Below are 20,247 nucleotides of genomic sequence, written 5' to 3' on the forward strand. Positions count from 1 at the left end.
AAAAGCTATCTATGACAAATTGAATATGAGGTACTTTTTGGTGAGATGAAGGAATACAAAGAATGTTAGCAGTTTAGGCATAAGCAAGAGCTTATAGGTCATTAAGATTGGACTGATCTTAGGTTTTCATGAATACAAAAAGGGCACAATGAACTTGCTCTAAGAGATGACATTGGACTCTGTATAGTAAAATGCTAACTGAAGAGGGAAAATTGGGGCAGATTTCATTAAAAAAAAAAAGGATGAAGTCCAAGTGGGGAAAAGGACAATATAATTTGGTTCTAAACAGTTCAAACATATTGCTACAATGAGACCTGAGTATAAGGTGCCCAGAAGACAAATTCTTCCTGCCTGTGCTGTCCTGCTTCTGGCTCTGGAGGAAACACATGTTCTTAAAGACACTGTTCCAACGTCCCCTCTGTCAGTTCCCCCTCCACCCTGAGGAGTTGCTGCACCGTTGGGTGTTCTTCAGCAGCACTTCGTTAAGGCTCTTAACCCATCTAATTGGTCACACCTGTTGACCGGGTTAGGCGAGTTTCCCAAATAGGCTGAATGGACAAGCATGCCTGTTAGATGTGTCAGTGGCAGGAAAGGACGCTGTGGGAGTGTACGACAAGTTTCAGTGAGAAAATCCACAGTGAGGGTTTGCTCCAACAGACTGAGGTCATGCAACTAGAGAGGAGAAGTAAGCACCTCTCAACACAAGACTTCCGATGTACTGCTGGACCCTGGTAGAGATGTAGTGCCTGGTGATGACGGAATGCTCGGTGGTCGTGTAGCCAAAACCACTGACTGGGAGCTGGGTTCTCCCAGCCTCACCAAGGGATGAGGGTGGGTAGAGTCATGTGAGTAATCTGTTGTAAGACAGAAGATACATTTGGGACCAAACACAAATACGGCCCAAGGGCACCGCATGCTACATAAGCAGGCAGCGCAGACTCCCATGCCATCTCCCACTGTTACACCAGAGCCTTTCCCTCAGTTCACACCTGTTGCCGCTGATCCTGTGTGGACAGGTGATGGAAGGGGGAAATGCCTGAACTCAACACATGGATGGCTAAGGTCAGTACATGGTGCAAACAAAGTAAATGATGGCTGTACATCAGCCCTTCTCAGAGGTGGTCTTGAAAGACTGATGAGGGGAAATTTTCCCAAAAGGCAGTTTCAGGCAGGACACCTTGCCATCCACTTAGGTGGGGAGTGGCTCAAGGTCAGATATACTTGGGCAGTGGTAACTCCGTGGCCAGATGGTCAGGAATGTGAAAAGAAATAGACTGGAAGATTGGGAACAAGGAGATCTGAGGTAAAGGTTTGTGGATGGGCACAAAGTGTGAAGAGCTTCCTATTGTTTGTTGAGCCATACCATGAAGTATCCCCGATGGAAGAGGCCCCGAGCCACAAAGCTGACAAAATGACTCGGTCAGCTGACATCATCCAGCATCTGGCATCAGGACGGCCACTGTGGCAGGGTTGGAGGATGTGAATGGGCCCAGTAAGATGGGCTCCCACTCACCGAGGCTGATCCAGTTTCATCTAGACACAAATTCCAGGCGATTCACCTTTCTTGTTTGCAGGGCATCTACCAGTCTCACTGAGAGCTTCCGAGTGTTGTGACCACTTGGGACCTGCATTCGAGCAAAGGAGGCGTGAGAGTGCCTACACGCTCCCCAAATACTGTATCACTCAGAAGCTTCTGACCTGATAGGGTGATGGAACAGCTTGTTGAAGTCGCACCCAGAGAGGGTGCTATTCTCCGAGATAACGTGTACACTTCACATTAATGGCCTTTACATGGTGCTGTGTTCTCAGCAGGTAGAATACACAGCTCCCGGAATCAAGGAGTGGAAGCAGGCATGGCCTGTTTACTATCATTCTCAGTGGAGAGTTTGTGCTTCCTGTTTATAGTTCTGGGCCCTGCCATTTAGAGGTCTGTTTCCACAAAGGTGAGACCCTTCCACCAGCAGACCTGCAAGACTTGTCATTGAACTACAAGCCACATCTCCTGTGTGGGTACTTCAGGCTTCTTACACCAAGAACCCTAGTGGGCGAAGAGAGGAGGCACCATCCTGGCAGGGATCAGCGATCTGGTCATAAAGGGATGTACGGCTACTGCTACACAGTAGGAGTGAGAAGGAGTAGTTGGTGCCCAGACAATCCGAGTGGGTGACTCTTGGTGCTTCCTTGTCCAATTCTAATAGTAAAGTGACAAGTACAGCAGCTATGATGAGCCTATGAGATCACGGGGGCAGAGACTCGGAACCTCTAAGGAGCAGATAAGTCACTGAGACCAGAAGAAGTGCTAGCTAAGGGTGAGGAAAACTTAAAACGGATAATAAAGGAGAAGGATGATGATTGTCAGTTGTAGCCCCAAGACCAGTTTCAGTGTTGGGGAATGGAGTTCATTCCACTTTCTTCTTATAAGATTCCTTTAGGGACAGAGGCTGGAGTCCTGGAGCAGGGTCCCAGAACTTATGGAAAGGAGTGGAGCCAAGCAATGCAGGGGGCAGGCTATAGGGGGCACTGTGGTCCATCAGCCAGATCCCACTCTGGACCCGACTGAAGGCCCCATCACCCCAGCCACAGGGAGCGCAGCGGGCAGGCAGCACTCAGCTGTCAGCAGGACCAACTCCTAACTCGTTGGGCCCAGTGCAAACAGAAATGTAGGAATCATTAATTGAAAATTAAGAATTTTAAGACAGAAATAGCAGAGTATAAGTGTGGTGTCTTTCCAAGTGTGGGGCCTTGTGTGAATACACAAATCACACACCCATGACGCTGGCTCTGGCTATCAGTCCTCTTCAGAATTACTCGGTTGAAAAGAGTCACTTCCTCCAATGTCACATCCCCTTGTTTGGGCAGGCTGCATGCAATGACTGGTCAACCAAACCTGGCCCTCTGCCTCCAATGTGGGATAATGTGGAAGGGCCGTTCAGGTTCAGAGTTTCCCTCAGGGTCAGCAGAGAACTTGGATGAAACTGTCACAACCCCACCCCTCTTCTGCCCAAACCCGGTTTCTTCCCGCAGGTGGTGATTCCCAAAGCATTGCCTAATAACCCCCCTGCCCCTGGCCTCCTTCTCTGAGTCCACACCCTGGGGAACCCAACCCAGGTTATGGACTTACAGTCTAGTGCAAAAAGACATCAATAAGAGAATCAGATAAATCATGTAACTTATAAATCATACACAATTGCAACTGGTAAAGTACTCTGGCTTCTCTTTCGATCATCTTTCTATCGCCTTTTATTAAAATATCCCGAGGAAGGACTGGCTGTGGATTTGTAGGCAGTTTTTCTTTTGCAGGTCTCTGTGGGTGTTGTTTTATGGACCCCCATGGCAGAATATTTGCATTTTGAAAAGGTTCCTCTTGATACTGAAAAGGGTATGTTGGAAGTGATTAGAAATGATTCTGGTTTGAGGACAAAGCCCACCATGATGGAGGCCACATCTAGAATAACACCAAAACTCTAAAGATGAATGGCACTTTAAAATAGTCCCAAAGGTCCTAGCTAGTGTAGCTCAGTGGATTGAGTGAGGGCCTGTGAACCATGGGGGTCACTGGTTAGATTCCCAGTCGGGGCACATGCTGGGTTTCTGGCCAGGTCCCCAGTGCGAGAGAGGCCACCATGCACTGATGTTTCTCTCCCTTTCTCCTCCTCTTCCCACCTTCCTAAACATAAATGAATAAAATCTTTAAAAAACAAAATAGTCCAAAAGAACAGTTAATTGATTTATCGACATATAGCTTTACCTGAAAAATTATGAATTAGTGGAAATTATTGAAGATGTGGTCCTCCCTGGAGATTTTACTAGCTTGGCAACATACTCTGGGTTATTCACAAGTAGGAGATCAAGATGGCTTTCTGCCACAGACAAAGCTGATATCAAAAAAGGGAAGTTTGGACTTGTTGGAAAAAAGGTAACAATAAACCAAATCTTACATTTATGTTTTTAAATTACCTGATTTTTTCATTTCCCTTTGTAGTTCTTCTAGGTCAGAACTGATCAAAAGGGCCATCTAAAGAGGGCAATGTGCAGTGAAGTCCTGGCAGCTGCTGCACAGTCGGCCTGAATGTTAGGAAGGTCAGAGTCGGTGGACCGGAATGTACGTTTGTTTGCTCATCTGTTTGGTCTGGGGAGAGAGTGGGGTGTCGAGGAAAGAAAAAAATCTAGACAAGATAGTGTTCCTTTCTTTTCTAATCAGAGTGAGTGGGTAAATGCAAAGCATCTATTTTGTACTAGTAGACATAACTGAAGTTTAGAAACGATTTATATGTATCTCAGAAACAAGGGGCGGAAGACAAGGCAAACAAGGAAATGTGTGGGCTCACACTTGTCTTCATCATATCTTTTTATATAAGATAAAAAATTAGAGCTATTTGGTGGTAGATTAAGAATTAGATGGTAGGTTAAATGCTGGGTTCTATTACAAATTATTCGATTCTTATTTTTGAGCTTGCGTCTTCGTTCTGCTGCAATCTCCTCCATGGCCAGATGGGTGTGTTACTGCCCAGCAGTCACTGATTTGAAATTCAGAAAGTGAGAGGAGCACCTATCTGTGCCTGATTGCTTGGATTGTTTTCTTTTGTTTTATATTTCTAATGAATAACAGTAGGCTTTAATAGCAAAAGTAAGCTGAATAAGGACTTATTATGTTGTTTATGCAAATAAACCGGACTTAAGCAATAAAGGACTTAAAGCCCTGGTTCCATTTGCCAATGGCAGGACACTAGTAAGATTGAGGTCAATCAAGAATGTGGTGAGGCTTATGTCCCACTGACCCCCTTCTGCTTTGAAGAGTTGGGTGAGAAAAAAATTCATACTGCACTTTACAGTTTCAAAATATAACTAGACTTTATTAAGGACTTTCCATGCTGCCTAACGCTGGACAAAACATTTTGCGTGTATAAAGCCTCTTTTCATAAAGTCTGGAAGTGAGCAGCTCTGGAGCCAGACTTCCCGGGTCTGAATTCCAGCTCCAGCACTTAAGCAGCTGTGTGATTTGGTACGCACTGCTTCATCTGTTCACTCCTCGGTTTCCTCATCTCTGATGTAAGAGTAACTGACTTTTGCTTCCAGCATGATGGAATAACAGGTTCTGGGCTAGCCCTCCTCCTGTCAACAACTATAGAACTGGACAAAGGACACAGGGCAGCTCTTTTCAGATGTGGGGCAGAGCAGGGACAACTAACCTGAGGAAAGACAGGAGGTGAGCCCCACAGTTGCCCTAGCTCTGTGCCCATGGGCACACTCGAGGCTGTGGCATGGAGAGGTGGAGTCTAGTGAGACTTAAAGGGTGCTGAGCTGGTGAGTTGGCAGGCAGTGTACCAGAGGGAGGGGGGCTGTATAGGGAAGGAGCTTCTGAATCTTACACAGGGAACTCCTTAAGTCTTAACCCAAAAGCCAAGGCGTGTGTGTGCAGTGTGAGCCTCTGTGAAGCCCAGCATGGGACTGTGATTCTGGAGGCCCAGCAGGGCTGGGAAACAGCCATTTGGTGATCAGCATAGTCCTGCCAATTTGACACATATTGAGAATATGCCACAATTTCCCACCTCCCACCCCTCCTCTCCATTGTTATTGATAATGAGTATGCTGGTATCAAGAGAAGCAAAGCTTGTTTAACTACTATCTTAGACACTCATTAAAGGATGTTAAAACAGATTTTACTCAGTATTACTGCTGTAGAGGAGGGACCCTAGTGTAACCTGAGCTCTACTCTGAAAAGAAAATCAGGAGGCCTTTTAAACACAGGGGCATGCTGACCCAGGAAGTATACTGAAGGACAGAGAGGTGTGATTAAGCCATCTGGGCCGTGCTAAATTAGGCCCCTCCGCTGGAACAGAGTCTCCCTGGGACAGAAGGGTCCTAACATTTTTGAGGCTTACCTGTCACGGAGGTGGCTCCTAGGTCCTTGAGAAAGGACCACAAGCATCTCAAAGGCGCAGAGAAAGGACTCACAATGGTAACAAATGCTCTCAGAAAAGGGTGATCAGTGGTGTACTATCAGGTGTGGGCTGGAACAAGGAGTAAATTTTTTTGACTGCCTTTAGATTGTTCAGACAGCAACTCTAGGCCTGCTGGGTTGTCCTAGGCACTTGGCCTTAGGCTACAAGAAGCCACACTGAAGTTTGGTCAAGTCTCTTCATATCCGGGGGTGGGGGCAGGGCAGAGGTAGTGAGGGGGATGGAGGTTGGACTCCTTGGTGCTGAGAGTTTTTGCGGTTATCACTGGACATGGATGATTCTACATTGGAGATTCTACATGGAGGGGGTGGTTTGGTTTGGGTTTGTTTGTTTGTTTGTTTTTTGGTCTTTTAATGAGTGCTCAGTTTTTTCTGGCTGCCCAGGAACCCCAGAACCAAAGGGTTTAGTCTTTATAGTAACTGTGTAAGATAGGTAATATTATTTCCTTCTTACAAATGAGTAATGAGAAATTTAGAGAAGTGAAATGATTTTTCCAGAATTAAGGCCTGCTAAGTACCTGAACCCAGGCTCAAAGCCTGAGCTAACTCAAAGTTCATAACCCTTTCCCCCAGCTTCTCGACCAGCCACGCCCCTTTACCATACCTTCTGTACTCGAAGGATAATGCTCAAAAGGCAGACTTAACTCACGAAAACATGAAATGAACACGTGCCAGAGATTTCATTCAACTCATCAAATAGTCAGGGAACCAGTAAGGTGCCCTGCCCAGTTCAAAGAGCATTTGTGGAGCTCGGGGATTTACTTACAGGGAGCAAGATTGCTGGGTAAGATACAAAACTGGTTAAATGATAATGTTTGGGGTTACCTATTTCACTAGACAGAAATTTGTACTTTTACCAGAAAAAAAAAGTCTACAGGTGAGACTTTTAATGCACCATCACTAACTTCAGGACCTTCAGTCAAGAATGAACAGCAAGTTGAAGTACATTACCCTGGATAATCCTGGGGTAGCCTTCACTGCCATATGTCACTGAAAGGACATGCCATCCGCTTCCCCCTCATTTCCAAGTATTAGATAATTTACTTTAACAGCTTCCATTTGCTCTTCTAGAAAAGGAGGCGTGTTTATTTATAATTTGCTGAAACCTGTTGTCATGTCTGCAAAGCAATTCTAAAAGCAGCCTCTGTTACCAACTAAGGGGATTTCCAGCAGTGTTTTAGAAAGTGTTAGAAGAATCACTCCCTGGAGTGGAATACTAAGGAATCGTACTAGAAAGAACTTTGCCACACCTAAGTGAATGATACTCATATAATTTAATACCACTGCTGATGGTTAAATTATCAGGTGTTTCCCAAGATTTAGTTACTGCGACAAGTGTTTTATGTGAATTGATGCGTGTGTCACCGGCCAGCAGTGATCACGGAACGCTGCAGATGGCTCGACTATACGTGAGAAAAAACATGCACAGAGACAGACTAGTTTCTGTGGAGAAGTAGGGACGGAATGGCCACCCCCTCTAGTGGGGAGCGCACCAATTTACCGTCCATACCTGCTTTTATTGGGCTCATTTTGCATAATAATTCAAGTACAGTAGTCATTAGGGGGCAGTAAGGAATCATAGAAAACAAGGAAGTCTGAGGGTCTATTTTGAGTCGGGGTCAAAGAGCTGTAAGACTTTGAGGAACAAACTAACTTCCTCCTTGGACCCCTCTCATTCAACTGAGAGCATTCTAAACAAAGCAGGCTTCACAGTAATTTACATATTCTTTCTTAGGCCTGATCATCCGGGGAATCCGCCCTTTTCAGCACAGAGCTGCACCACCCTGTCATTGTTTCAGGCTTAGGTGGAGCACGGAACTAAGGCAACCAAGAGATAAGGAGATTTTCTCCCAGACGATGAGAACTCAGGCTATGTTAAAGCCGAGGAGCGAGGGTCCCTCACCCCCTTTTGCTGCAGCCCCCAAAGCCTTATTTTGGGGGGCCTCCCAAGTGATCGTGCCTGTCTTAGGTCGTTCCCCCCTTGGGGAATCTTACCCGTCTTTGGCTAACCGACCAAGCTTTGGGGTTCAGTTATGAATGAAGCAGCGCTCCTGCCAGGGAGATAAGCTTTTGTCTCCTTGCTGGCTTACGGTTCCAAGGGTGTTCTCTTAGCCTTAGCCTAGATGGGGGTTACAGCTTCTGATACCAGGCAGGGCAGTTCCCAACAGTGAATCATCTCAATACTCATACCTGTTAACCTAAATTCAAAAGCTCAAATGATGAGCAACAAGCATTTATTTGGGATCAAAAACTTACAATGTGAGGAGCATAGGGTCAGTCAGACACCCGAATAGTGACACAATTACAGGGTGAAGGCAAGGGTTTTATGAGAAGAGGAAAGAAATAATTACATGAAAAAGAAGAAAAAAATTTTAATGATGGTATAAACTTGAAGATTGCTTACTGATTCCATCTTCGGATAGCCCTGAATCATCGGTCCCTGCGGTCAGGAAGTCCACTGTTCTGCTGGCTTTAGAAATAGTTGTGTGTAAGACAATGGTGGTTTGACCCAGTTCAAACAGTCCAAAGGTGCAAGACATGCAAGGCGATTTCTCAGGAAGGGCGGTCCCAACTCCATTTTGAAATGGCTCCAACTATGACAACTTTGACACACTTCAGACTTCCGAGATATGGACTCTGATTAACCCATTTTATAGCTGAGTAAATGAAACTTAGGTGAACGGGTAAGAATACCTGTTTAAAGCCCTCAGTCTGGGAAGTACTGGAACCTTTGACTCCAAGTCCAGCATTCTTTCCAGGACTCCATAACATGAGGTCACTGTTTTGCAGCATCCTTGAATCCAACGCCCTTCGCATCACACGCCTTCTTCCAGCCTCAGTTTCCTGACCAGTACAATGGAAACAGCCTGCTGTACTTCCTCCAGGGTGTTAGGGGGATGGACTGAAACAATGAATGTGCTTTGAAAACCTTGAGGATGCACAAATGTAAGATGTTCTCCTTACAAAGTTATGAAATTGGGGTGACTCATGCTCATAGAAATTCCCGTTATAACTTTTCTACTGAACCTGGGGGCACAGGCTTATGGGGTCAACAGAGTAAACAGCAAAAAATTTGGCCCAAGGACAGAACTCCAAGGTCATTTATACTTCCTCTGAATCTTTGCACCACTTCATGTTGTTGCGATCTGGGCTGTGTTGTCTGGTGACAGGCCTCTTTTCCTAAATGATACTGAGATCTTCGGATGCTGTTTAACAGTTTAGATCTGTGCCACCTGCAAAAAAAAAAAAAAAACTTAATGCAAATCACATATGGAATTGTAAATTTTCTCATAGACACATTACTAGAAAAAAAAAACAGGTGAAAGAAATTTTAATATATTTTATTTAACCCAATAAATTAAAACATTTTCATATCAACATGTACTCGATATAAAAATTATTAGTGGGATATTTTACATTCTTTTTTACATGCTGTTTTTGAAATCTAGCCTATATTTTATACTACAGTACCCATCTATCCAGACTAACCACATTACCAGTGCTCAGTATCCACCTCTGGCAAGTGGCTGCCTTATGGGCCAGTTAAGACTCACCTGTACGCTCAAACCCCCAGTTCCCGGAAGGCAGGGCTCATCTGCTTCTGCCCCTTTCCTTTTACTTAGCCGCCTCTGACTTCCCAAGGGGTTTCTGCAACTGTGTCCACAGACTTTTCCCATGTTCTTTGAGGCCCCAGCTTATACTTCATTGCCAACAACCTCTTGCATTTCACTATCACAGGAAATACAGTGACCCTGGATTTATAATTTCCCACCACAGAATATCACTCTAGGAAAGAGTTCAGTTGTAGTATGCAGGTGGGCGAAAGTAGGCCTGTAGCTGTTTGTATTGAAAGTAATGCAATAATTAATAAATGATAATACCAGAATAAACTCTGTGTTTCACATACAGCTGTAAACCTTCTTTTCCCTCACCCTGATATGTAAGGTGCCGTGTTGGGGTATGGCATTTTAAACAAACACACTTTGAAATACATTGCTCCAAGTACATCTTTCTTCCCATCCCCACTTTTCACTTCCCCCTACTCACTCCTCCTCGTCTCAGGTCTCACAGGGTTCTGGCTGAATATTGTCGCTGCAACTTGCAGCGTCAGTGACTCCTCTCTCTGCTACTTCTTCAGTCCTTCTCTTGCTCTCTCCTCAGTGTGGTCAGTTAGTTCTCTCCTGGCCCAATAAAATAAAGCAACTGACAGGAGATATATATACATACAGTGGAAACACAAGAGAAATAAGCTAAAAAATAAGATTACAAAAGCCTATAAAACATAGCAAAGAAAACAAAGAGGGAAATAAGCACAAGGTTAAAAAAACATAAAAAATCCATCATATAATATATAATATATCCAATATATAATGGATTATATAATAATCCATTGAGGATTATTAATGAAGCCTACGACAACGCTGCTAGACAGACCTCTGGCTAAATTTGTTATGGAAAAAAAAAGATAATTTAACCTAGAGAGAAAAAATGAAAAGAAATAAAATATGTAATATAAAGGGGAAAATAATTATAGACACAGCAAATTTTAAGACATAATAAGCCAATATTAAGAACAATTATGTACAATAACTTTCAAAACCTAGATAATATTGACAAATATTAAAAACATATAAAACCCCAGAAATCTGAATAAACTAATAACCATTAAAGCCACTAAGTTGAGAATGAAAACCTCCTCACCTCCCCAGACTCCCTTAAAAAAAAAAAAAAAAAGCCTAGCCAGGCTTGATAATTTCAGAGAGGGGTGCAATCACAATTTCAGAGAACAGATGATTTCTGTTTTATATTGATTGTTCCACAACATAGAATGAAAACTATTCAACCACTGTTTCGTGTCAACCACTACTATATAACCTGGAAACTGAGTCAGATAAGGACAGTTTAAAATATACAGTTATTACAGAGTGTCTCTTTTGAACCCAAAATAGTAAAGATTTTCAGTAGAAGTCAACTATATTGCTATCTTATTTCATTTTGACAGGAATTTAAAAAATACATTATAACCATGTGGACACTGGGTTAGAAACTCAGTGAAGACATCCCTGGGACAGCGGGTGCCCCGAGAGGCTGGTGGCTCCCAGACTGGCAGCACCAAGAACAGTTCCTAAAGCCATGCAAATGGCTCTACAGAGCGGTAGAATAGAAAAGTGAATGCCTAAGGCCCGCTTTTCTGTTTCACATAAATTTATTCAGTAGTCTTTAGAACTCTCCATGGTAGGCAGAATAGGGATTCCTCAAAGACGTCCATAGACCTAAACCTGTGACTAGGTTAGGTTACGTGGCAAAGGGCGATTAAGGTCGCACATGGAATTAGAGTCGCTAGTCAGCTAACTTTAAAATAAGAAAGGTATCATGGATTACCCAGATGGCCTAAAGCAAACACACGGGTCTTTACAAGAGGAGGAGGGAGACAGAAGAGGGAGAACTGGAGAGATGAGGGAGAACTGGAGAGACACGGCAGCGCAGAGAGGACTGGGCTGGATGCTCCCGGGTCCCAGGATGGAGGGAGGGAGCCCTGAGCCGAGGACACTGGGCCGCCTCTGCAACTGGACGGAAATGAGGCTTCCAGAAAGGACCGCACTCTCCTTGGTCTTAGCTCAGTGAGGTCTTTGGGGATTTCTGGGTACAGAGCAGTAACATAATACATTTCTGCTGTTTTAAACCACTAATTTTGTGGTAATTTGGTATGGCAACAATAGAAAACTAAAACAGTTTCTTATTTGTCATTGTTTACATTTTAAATTAGTTTCCTTTTATAACTATGGTTTTCCTTCTTCTTTGTTGCAGACATATCCATACATAATATTTAAAAAATTTTATTTCCCTTCAATTCAGACTATATTTGTCCTCTTGTTGAACTTTTTTTTTGTTTGTGAACTTGAGCAAATTAATTCTTCTGAGCCTCAATTTCTGTACTTGAAGTTAATAATACCACCTTTTAAAAAAATTTAATAATACCACCTTTTTATGCTGTTGGGGCATTAGAGATAATTTTTTATACATTTTTAAAATTTTAAACTGATAAGAACAGGTACTACACTGGATCTTAGCCAAAAGGCTGAGAAGCGATATACATTTTTTTATTTTTTATTTTTTAAATTACAGGTTATATTTAATAGTATTTTGTATTAGTTTCAGGTGTACAGAACAGTGGTTAGACTATCATACACTTTACAAAGTGCCCCCACTGATACTTCCAGCACCCAGCTGGCACCATGAGATAATGTTTTCAAGCACCTGGGACAGAGAAGGCTTTTTATAAATTATTACTATTGTTACATAAATACCGAATGCTCATAATTGGAGATCACAGTTTGGAAGCTGAAAAAGAGAAGGAAACCTACTTCTCATGACTATGACAGGCCCTAAAATGGGTTTAGAAGAATTTTCATAATGTTTATTTTTGAACACATAACCAAGAATTAGTTTGTACTTCATGATCGGAGTCTAGATGTTAGTTCATAAGTTTTTGAGGCATGCTACACGTCTGGGTCTGTTCAGGCTGCTGTGATGAAGTACCACAGAATGGGAGGCCTCTGAACAATAGAAGTTTATTTCACACAGTTCTGGAGGCTGGGAAGTCCAAGGTCATGGCGCTGGCAGACTGATGTCTGGTGAGAGCCTGTCCTCATCGACAATCTTCTTCTTGCTGTAACCTCACATGATAGAAAGAGTTTCCTGGTGTTTTTTTAAAATAAGAGCACTAATTCCATTCATGAAGTCTTCACCCTCATGAACTACTTGCTTCCCAAAGGCCCCACCTCCTAATACTATCACACTGGGGACTAGGTTTCCACAGGAATTCAACGTGGGTGGGTGGACTCAAACGTTCAGTCTGTGGCACTGCAAGATCACACAAGGCAGGTAATCTACTCATCTATGCTAAGCCCAGGCATTGGGCCCTACCTAGGGATGTGTTTTCGTGGTGAATGGGGAAATCTGTTTCTCCTTTGTATGCTTGCGAAACAACCCTGGTTACTTGGCCTTGAAAGACGAGCTCTCTCCTGAATTTCCTCTCTAACTAGCCATATGTGAGAGATTACAGTCAGGTAACCAGGGGGATGTATTCCAGAGGTAGTCATTACAGTGGAAAATTGGAGGTTTGAATCCTACACGATACAAGTAGATAAAATTCTAGACATCACCTCCAACATCCTTCCTTAATAAATTTGCGGCTGCTCAAATTAAGGGAGTTGGTAGTTGAGACAGACTGGCACCCGTAACTTGTAGACATTTTTAGACCCCCATTAGTGGGTTGGGGAGACTAACTCTTCTGAAGGAAGGAGTAGAGCTTGTGTCTGCATTTGGAGGAAGCTGGCTTTGGGCGGAGGCAACTCTTCCAGTGCTGCCTTTGCAGTGTGCTGTTGAATGACACTCGGGAGAATCTGGGCTGTATCTGCTGGTTCACTGTTGGGTGAATGAGGCATTTGAGATGCAGCGGAATTGTTGTTGGAAACTCTACTCAATAGGAAGCCTTTACCAAGCCCACACGCCAAAGGAAAGCTTTCAATTCAACTTCCCTTGAAAGCAAATAACTTGTAACAATTACGACAAGGGTTACTTGGGCCTGCTGGGTGCCAGCTTGGGAACTTCTTTCGGATCAAAGTACCCTCATGGGCCTTGTGGTTAAATGGGCTCTTTAATCTCTGTCTCCAAGAAGTTCTGTTATCCTGGTTCAGGAGATTGAATTGGCAGTCTATAATTTTAAAAAGACTTTTTGCTTTGAAGTGATTATAGAGTCACGGGAAGTTGCAAAGATAGCACAGAGAGGTCCCCTGTACCTTTTCCCTGAAGTGATTAGAATTAAAATAAATATAGTACGATGTCAAAACAAGGAATTTAACAATTATATATGTGTATACATCGATGTCATTTTTTAATGACACAAATTTTAAAAAATTTAAAATTGTGCTAAAATACACATAAAATTTACCACTGAAACCATTTTTAAGTGTACAATCAGTCAGTAGTTAAAACATCTGCAGTGTTGTGCAACCTATCCCCAGAACTCTTTTCCTCTTGCAAATCTGAAACTCTGCACCCTTCGCACTCTAACTCCTCATTTTCTGCTCCCCCCAACCCCTGGCATCCACCCTTGTACTTCTGTTTCTATGAATTCAACTGTCTAGGTAACTCATGTAAGTAGAGTCATACAGTATTAGTGGGTTTTTTTCCTTTTATGGTGACTGGCTTATTTTGTGTAGCATAATATCTTCAAGACTCGTCCATTTTATGGCATGTGTTAGAATTTGTTTCCTTTTTAAGGCTGACTAATATTCTATTGCATGTATATGCCACACTTTGTTTATCCAGTCATCTGTCAACAGACAGAAATGGTTATTCCCACATTCCGGTTATCATGAATAATGTTGCTATGAACCTGAGTTTTAAGTATCTTTTTGAGACCTTAAATTTAAGTATTTTGGGTATTTTAGGCACTGTATTGTATTGTCCCCAAAACTCATGTGGTCCTCACCCCAGTATCTGAGAATGTGACTGTATTTGAACATAAGGCTTATAAACAGGTGGCTGAGTTGAAATGAGGGGCTGGAGTGGGTCCTGATCCCATCCGACTGGCTTCCTTATTAAAAAGAGGAAATGTGGACACACTGAGAGACACCGTGGTACGTGCACCACAGAGGGACACCCATGGGAAGAGCCAGCAAGAGGGTGGCCATCTGCAAGCTACGGTGAGAGGCCTCAGAAGAAACCAAACCCACTAAGGCCTTGATGTCAGACTTCTGGCCAAGAACTACGAGAAAATACATTTCTGTCATTTAAGACACCCAGACTCTGGTGTTTTGTTATGGCAGCACTAGCAAACTTATATGGGCATACACTCAGAAATAAAATTGCCAAATCATATGGTAATTTAATTTTTAATTTTTTGGTTCTACAATAATACGAACCTTAGACATTCTCACCAGTTCAGCTAAACTGTGGAGAAACATTATTCTCACGAAACAAAACAAAAAAAAGTTGAGTATACCCCATTAAATATTACTCACTATGCTTGGCCAAATTGTGTTCAGAAAGTGACTTTGAACTCTTGGAGCTGGTACCATAAATCTGAGTATCGCTGACTGAAAGAGCCCTACTGGGACACCCCCGCCCAGCACTGTTCCGTGTAATCAAGTGTGCGTAGATGCTGCGCCTGGTCAGGTGCCTGCACACCCAAGCACCACGGCAGAGTAAATGTACAGAATCCAAAGGCTGGTGCAGACTATGTTTCCGACACAGCATTGATATTTAAAGGGATCACTGAGAACCAGTGTTGAATAAACATCATTTTAATTTGGTCAGAATTGGGGCGAGATAAATGAAAAGGCTTCCTCTGTTATTTTCCTTTACTCTGGATGTAAATACACAATGACTTTGGAGAGTTAACCCACGGACACCTCACCAAATGACTGGTACATTTTGAAGAGAGCGTACTATTACATAAATATAAATGTACTTTACATAGGTTAAAATAAGACAGAACAGAGGAACATTTAGTAAGAGAGGATTTAAACTACCATTTTAAGGAAAATGGGAAGCTTAAAAAAGTAACAACCAAAAATTATTGTGATAGCATATAGAAAATTTTGAGAGATGCAGGTGAAGAATAAGCATTTGGCTGGGAGAGTCTTCCAGAAGAAAGGTTGAATGTGAAGTGGTTTGATTTTCCTTGAAAGAAAAAATTCTTATTCTCACATTTCTCTGCCTAAAATTCTGTAGATAATGACCTGAGTTTGAAGGGTGGTTTAAAATACTAAGTAGTTAACATTTGCTTTATTGGGGGTAGACTCTAAAAATGGTGGGCCATTTCAGGAGTAACTGGGGAACGCTGAACATCCCCATTGTTGTTTTTCTTAGAGTACTTGTTGTGTGGATGACCTCGTTATGAAAGTGAAAGCTTCCTGGCAGGCATTTAGTTTTGTAATTTTCACTTTTTTTCTCTCCAAATTTAGAAAACCCATCAAAGCCATTGTGTGAGGAGAGAACAGCCCTGTCAGTTGAGCCTGTGTGGAGAAGGCGGCTCGCCCAGGGAAGCAGCGGTTCCCATTTCCCATCGGCCGAGCGGCTGCCAGGCAGCCCCCCACAGTGCCCGGTCAGTACTCTGCCCTCGCCACCTGATGGCTTTCTCTGAGCAGGTGAGCAGCAGAATGGTCACAAACTCGACCATGATTATCCCAGTGTGCCACCCACATTTTGTACCCAGGAAGATAAAACTAAACCAAGAAATCACCACCTACAAACCAGCAATAGTGTCCTGTAGTTTGGCCTATGTGCACTCGTAAGGGGTTAATTCTCTGGCATGATTTTATATAATTATAAGTAGAAACTGACTGATGGTTGTGGTGATTATATAATCACAAACTGGGCCAATAAAAGTTTCATCTGTTATTTATTTTCAGTTTGCATTCCAGTTACTTTATTTTTTTTATTTTTTAATATATTTTATTGATTATGCTATTACATTTGTCCCCATTTCCCCCCTTCCCTCCCCTCCACCCTGTACCCCCCTCTCCCACCCACGTCCCCCCCCTTTAGTTCATGTCCATGTGTCATTCTTATGAGTTCTTTAGCTTCTACCTTTCCCATACTATTCTTGCCCTCCCCCTATCTATTTTCAACCTACATTCTATGCTACTTATTCTCTATACCTTCCCCCCCTCCCCTCCTCCCACCCCCCTGCGGCTAGCCCTCCATGTGCCCTCCATTTCTGTGGTTCTGTTCCTGTTCTAGTTGTTTGCTTAGTTTCTTTTGGTTTTGCTTCAGGTGTGGTTGTTAATAATTGTGAGTTTGCTGTCCTTTTACTATACATGTCTTTTCTTTATCTTCTTTTCTTACATAAGTCCCTTTAGCATTTCATAAAATAAGGGCTTGGTGATGATGAACTCCTTTAATTTGACCTTATCTGAAAAGCACTTTATCTTCCCTTCCATTCTAAATGAGAGCTTTGCTGGATAGAGCAATCTGGGATGTAGGTCCTTGTCTTTCATGACTTGGAATATTTCTTTCCAGCCCCTTCTTGCCTGTAAGGTCTCTTTGGAGAAATCAGCTGACAGTCTGATGGGAACTCCTTTGTAGGTTACTGTCCCCTTATCTCTTGCTGCTTCCAGGATTCTCTCCTTCGTTTTTACCTTGGCTAATGTAATTATGATGTGCCTTGATGTGTTTCTTCTTGGGTCCAACTTCTTTGGGGCTCTCTGAGCTTCTTGGATTTCTTGGAAGACTTTTCCCTTTGCCAGATTGGGGAAGTTCTCCTTTATTATTTGTTCAAGTAACTTTTCCACTTGTTGCTCCTCCCCTTCTGGTACCCCTATAATTCGGATGTTGGAACGTTTAAAGGTGTCCTGGATGCTCCCAAGGCTCTCCTTGATTTTTTGAATTCTTATTTCATCATGCTTTCCTGCTTGGTTGATTCTATCTTCCTTCTGGTCCACTGTATTGTTTTGAGACTCAGATTCCTTCCTTTCTCTATTGGCTCTCCTCTGTGTATCTTCCTGCATCTCCTTTATGGTAACCTGCATCCTTTCATCTAAATTGCGCCCCAAATCAACCAATTCCGTGAGCTTTCTGATCACCAGTGTTTTGAACTGTACATCTGATAGATTGGCTATTTCTTGGTCTCTCAAAAGGATGAGTCCTGGGGGACTGATCTGTTCTGTTGTACACATGTCTTATGACTTTCCCTGTCTCTCCTATTTTTTTTTTTTTTCAGTCTGGTCGCTCTTGTTACGGTGGGGGGCGGAGCCTTAGGTGTTCACCGGGGCTGGGTGCCCCAGTCGTTAGATTGTGACGTTGTATGTGGGGGCAGGGGCGGGGGCGGGGACGGGAGGGAATCAATGGCGGTAGTTCAGTTCTCCTGGGCTCAGACACTTCCCCGGGCTCCTGGGCTGCGAGCTCTGCCCTGGTCCACAATCGCTGCCCCACTGGGTTCGGCAGCCGCAGCTTGTGTACTCAGGGATCACCGCTGCGTTCTTGCGCCCCGGATGGCTGTCGCGCCGATTCCGCGCCAAACTTTCTCCAACCTCCGTGTACCTGCGACCCGCGCCAGCCCCGCGCCCGCTCAGCTCGTCGTCTCCTACCAGTCTGGATGTACGGGTCTACTTCAACTTCTTGGCTGTCCAACTTCCATTCAGATAAATCCCCTGTCAGTTCTGTGTGTTATGCTGACCATAATTTATTGTTGTTCTGATCTTGGTTGTGCGAGGAGGTACGGTGTGTCCACCTATTCCTCCATCTTTCCAGTTACTTTCTTACATGCAGCAAGGGGAGGGGCGTTCCTTTGGCATCTCAAGTTATTTTCTCAGTCTTGCTCTCCCTCTTTTTCTCCCTCTCTTCCTCCTTGTAGGCTAAGAACCTCTGGTGTGTCACAGAAAAGGGCACAGGAAGAAAGATGTCTTCATGTGCTCCCTCCCACCCACTTCGAAGCTTCTCAGTGCGGTCCTAGGAACACATCCCCCAGAGCTGATAGCACGAGATCCTCACATCTCCGTGACTGCCCCGTAGACATGCCACAGTGCACCAGGCTGTTGAAAGGTCCAGTGGCCTCTGGTTCAATATATTCCAGCAGGACGGAAATAGGGCAATTGTTGGGTTTTTGTTTGTTTGGATTTAAAGGCATTTTGAGATTCTAGCAACTCAAAGATTGGTATATTGCTTTCTTTGAAACTGCCTCTCAAAACATTCCTCCCTCCACCTCTTTGTAAGAAATTAGAGACTTAGAGGCCAAGTGTCTGATACATTGGCTGCTTACAATGTAGGTGAAGACTGAAGACAGGATAGACTTCATTATTTTGTTGGAACTGCTTTCTCTGGTGACAGCATGCATGTCTTGGAAAACCCTGAGTTGCCTGCAGTCTTTATGAGCTACAGCTTCACTTCACAGTTTAAACAAATGGAAAACTGAAGCCCGCTTTCTAAGTCGTTTCATGCAAAGTTCAAAATTCAGGAAAAGGTCTTGCGGTCTAGTATGTGATTTGAAAACAGTTTCTACATAGTTACTGCACAAAAAAAGAGCTGGAAGTCAGAAGAAGTACCCAGAGCTGGGTACTGCATAGTTACTGCACAAAAAAAGAGCTGGAAGATGAAGTCAGAAGAAGTACCCAGTCTCCTTTATAGCCTACTTGAAGACTCTTGCTAGAGATAAAAACATTAATTTGGGGGACAGCCCATCAGAACAAACTATACACAATAAACCTCTTTATACAGTTTATTTAAGATTTATTGAGTGTCCTGTGCTCTTACAAATGTAACACTCTTGTACATAAAGTTCACCAAAGAGGCATAATTCTTATTTTGAGGTGACACAGGTACACAATTTTTTTCTGTGTATAATTTTTCTTTTATTATAAAGAAATTAAATTATAAGCTGCTTTTCTGTAGAAAGTTAATTGAAATTCTATCCCTAATGTAAGATAAAAGTTAATTTTTCTCTCTCAAAACAACCATCTGCAAACTAACAGTACCTGACTACTGCCTTTGCCTTTACACCTTCAGTTACAGCAGAGCAATTTCACAAAATTTTTTGAACAAAAATTTTAAAAATATATTATTTTCAGGGAAGAAAGTGACCCAGATAAAGTTTGTTGCTCCATTTTGTCAGGAAATCATCCGTCAAGTGATGAAGAACAGGCTTTGCCACCGAATTTCCTGCAGGCACCCACCAGCCGGGACCCCGTCAACTCGTTTGGAAGCCTTTCTCAGAGACATGGACCAGGTCTAAGGAGAAATGGAAGGTGGGGCAGGAGAAGCTGATCATGGCCTTAAAGAGTAGACTGCAGTTGTCTGGGCTGGTTAGATTGCCTCCAGGAACACACTGTTATGGTCTCTGGCTTAACACAATCTCACATTGAGGTTTTAGAGTTAGTTCTGTGCTCCCTACTCCTCACCTCCGTATTACAGAGCTGGCCCGGAGACAGAGGTCGCAATGTGAGAAGCAGACATACATGGCCAAGGGAGTCACAAGTCCCTGGGCTCTAGTCAGCCTTCTCGCATTAGACTTTCGTACTGACTACTGAACGTCACTATGAGAAAAAACAGACAAAAGGCTGAGGTTGGAGCAGTGACTCGGGTGTGAGTGCGTGGTTCAGCCAGCCCACACTCCTGCCTCAAAATTCTCCGGGGCCCAGGGTGCTTCTTAAAATGTAGATTCATGGCCTACACCCTAGATCTAAGGACTCAGAGTCTTTGGAGCGAAGTTAAGGAATCAATTTGCCTGTAAGCAAACTTCAAAGACAGTAACTTGGCCCCTGGGATCCATCCACAGGGCTTCG

At 43.3% G+C, this 20,247-nt stretch overlaps 1 pseudogene; it reads right to left on the reverse strand.

Annotated features, from left to right (window-relative positions):
* Positions 1-11,947: 11,947 nt before the first annotated feature.
* On the reverse strand, positions 11,948-12,050 carry LOC123814355 (annotated as a pseudogene).
* Positions 12,051-20,247: the final 8,197 nt, after the last annotated feature.

Source organism: Phyllostomus hastatus, unplaced genomic scaffold, assembly GCF_019186645.2.
Source record: "Phyllostomus hastatus isolate PE091 unplaced genomic scaffold, TTU_PhHast_1.1 phas_contig_1, whole genome shotgun sequence".
Lineage (NCBI taxonomy): Eukaryota > Metazoa > Chordata > Mammalia > Chiroptera > Phyllostomidae > Phyllostomus > Phyllostomus hastatus.